This window comes from Hippopotamus amphibius, chromosome 5 (assembly GCF_030028045.1).
Source record: "Hippopotamus amphibius kiboko isolate mHipAmp2 chromosome 5, mHipAmp2.hap2, whole genome shotgun sequence".
NCBI lineage: Eukaryota > Metazoa > Chordata > Mammalia > Artiodactyla > Hippopotamidae > Hippopotamus > Hippopotamus amphibius.
The window spans coordinates 29,679,269-29,682,474 of NC_080190.1; positions in this window are offsets into that span (position 1 = coordinate 29,679,269).

Sequence of the window (3,206 nt, forward strand, 5' to 3'; positions counted from 1 at the left end):
TTAGAATTCTTTCATGACTTCTCCTGGCCTCTGAAAAAGCCAGACTTTTTTTTTTAACTTAGAAACCAAACTTTTAATAAATATTCCACATTACTTATGTGTTTCTGAGGATGAACTAGTCTAATGTAATTCCCTTTGGCTCTTTATTAAACTTTCTGTAACTGTTTTTCATACAGGATTTGAAGCATTTGACCAGGTACACATCCTGAACCAAACTAGCATTTTGAAATTGATATACGTTTATAGAGTGGACAACATCCCCAATTATATTTAGGATATAGGGTTTTCCCAAGATAGAGCTGAAAATACCAGTTCTAATCTTTCATTCTATTAATGTAGTGTATTACATTTATTGATTTGTGTGTTGAATCATTGCATCCCAGGGATAAATCCCACTTGATCATGGCGTATAAGTCTTTTAATGTGCTGTTGAATTTGGTTTGCTAGTATCTTGTTGAGAATTTTTATATCTATATTTAGGGATATTGGCCTGTAGTTTTGTTGTAGTATCCTTACCTGGCTTTGATATCAGGGTAATGCTCACCTTATAAGATGAGTTTGGGAGTGTTCCCTCCTCATCAATTTTTTGGGAAGAGTTTGAGAAAGGCATTAATTCTTTAAGTGTTTGTTAGAATTCACCACTGAAACCATCTGATCCTGGGCTTTTCTTTTGGGGAGGTTTTGATTACTGATTCAAGATCTTTACCTGTTATTGATTTGTTCAGATTTTCTATTTCTTCATGACTCAATCTTGGTAGGTTATATGTTTCTAGGACTGTATCCATTTCTTCTATTGTCCAGTTTGTTGGCTTATATAGTCTTTGTATTTCTGTAGTCCTCTTTGATTCATAACTTTGAGTCCTATTTCTGTTTGTCTTGGTTAGTCCAGCTAAAGGTTTGTCAATTTTGTTTATCTTTTCCAAAACCAACTCTTAGTTTTATTATTCTCCATTTCTCTATTCCATTTATTTCTACTCTAATTTTTATTATTTCCTGCCTTCTGCTAACCAGGGGCTTAGTTTGTTCTTTTTCTAGTTCCTTGAGGTGTAATGTTAGGTTGTTTATTTGATATATCTTTTTTCTGGAACTTCTCTCTTAGAACTGCTTTTGCTATATCCATAAGTTTTAGTATGCTATGTTTCCATTTTCATTTGTTTCATTTGATTTTCCTTTTGATCTCTTTTGTCCATTTTTTGTTCAAGAGTGTGTTATTTAATTTCCATGTTTTTGTGAATTTCCAATTTTTCTATTACTGGATTCTAGTTTCATGCCATTGTGCTTAGAAAAGATACTTGATATAATTTCTACCTTCTTGAATTTATTTAGACTTGTAGCCTAACACATGATCTATCTTGGAGAATGTTCCATGTGCACTTAGGAAGAATGTGTTTTCTAAAGCTGAATTTCTTAGCATGCATATAAGGCACCTATTTTATTCCTTTTTTCAATTTCATTTCCTGTTACTCTGACACTTGACACTGTATTCATCTAACTTCAGCTACCTTAAATTCCCGTGGATGAGTTTTTTTTTCATAAACTTTTCTACTTTACAATAGATTTAGATTTGCTGGAAAGTTACAAAGATCACACAGAATTCCATATACCTCAATTTAGAAAAAAGATAACACAGCATTCCATGGATGAGTTTTCATATCTTAACTGAGGTTTCCTCTTCCTGAAATTATCACCTGCCCATGCTTGATAAACTTCTACTCTTCTTCAGTCTTTTTTTTGGCTGTGTGGGCTTTCTGTAATTGCTGCGAGCAGGGTCTACTCTGTTGCGGTGCGCAGGCTTCTCATTGCAGTGGCTTCTCTTGTTTTGGAGCATGGGCTCTGAGCTTGAAGGCTTCAGTAGTTGTGGCGAGTGGGCTCAGTAGTTGTGGCCCACTGGCTTAGTTGCTCCTTGGTATGTGGGATCTTCCCCAACCGGGATATTGAACCATGTCCCTTGCATTGGCAGGTGGATTCTTAACTACTGCACCACTAGGGAAGTCCCCAAGATTCAGTCTTTATCTCCACTCCTTGGCTGTGCTTTATTACCCCCAAAGCAGAAAAAATGCTAGTGTGCTAGCAATGCAGAGGCATTAATATTTTGAGGCCATTAACTTGATTTTTCCCAAAAAAGCATTGTAGAGTTGTGAGGAAAATCAGAACTTTGTTGTTCTTAAACTTATTTTAAGTTTTTGTTAACTTTGAATTGCTTGGCTGCCTTTGGTGAGTCTTCCATGCCCCTCAGTTGTTAGGAACTCTTCTTTGTTTTCATTTCCTTAAACACTGTTGTCTCCAACCAATAGGCCTGAATTCTCCAAAAAAGTTGATGTCATGAAAAGCAAAACTAAAAAGGTAGGTGGGTTATTGTGGATTAAAAGAGACCAGAGGGACTTCCCTGGTGGGGCAGTGGTTAAGACTCCGAGCTTCCACTGCAGGGGGAGTAGGTTACATCCCTGGTTGGGGAACTAAGATCCCACATGCCCTGCGGTGTGGCCAAAAAATGAAATAAGATAAAAATGTGTATTACAAATTCCCCATGTACTCTTAAGCAAACAAACAAACAAATAAATAAAAGAGACTAGAGATAGAGCTGAGTCTGCGAAATTTGATTCGATCGCAAGTAAAAACAAAGGTATAAAATAAACTTTGGAGGACACAAGAACTTTAAATATAAATGTGTTAGGTGGATATTTTTAAATTAATGTTAATTTTCTTAGGTGTGTTAATGGAGCTGTGGCTATGTAGGAGGATGTCCTTATTCTTAGAAAAATGCATGCTGAGGTATTCAGCTGTCTTCAATTTACTTTAAAAGGACTCCGAGACTAAAAGTGCTACGCACCTTGAAGGAGAGAAGGGGGAGGGAGGAGTAAATTTGGCAACTTGTTGACATTTATTGAATCTACGTGATGGACATTATTCTTTTAACTTTTTGACAGGTTTAAAACTTACAAAAAGCATGTGTGGAAGGAGTCTGTTTTGCCCACAAGAGTTACATCGTTAGGTTGGGGCCAACATCGTTCAGGGAGCTTTCTAGCAGCCCAATAATTTCAAATGCCCCCAAATAAAAAATTAATTGCCACCGTAATGTTTTTCATCGTCTCCCCTTCCCTTCTCCACGCTCCTTGTTTCTTGATTCCTCCTCGAGGCGAAAACACCTGAGAGAGGCTTCTGTCCCTCGGCGCTCTCCGTAGGTAACTGAGCTTTCATTGGCTGGG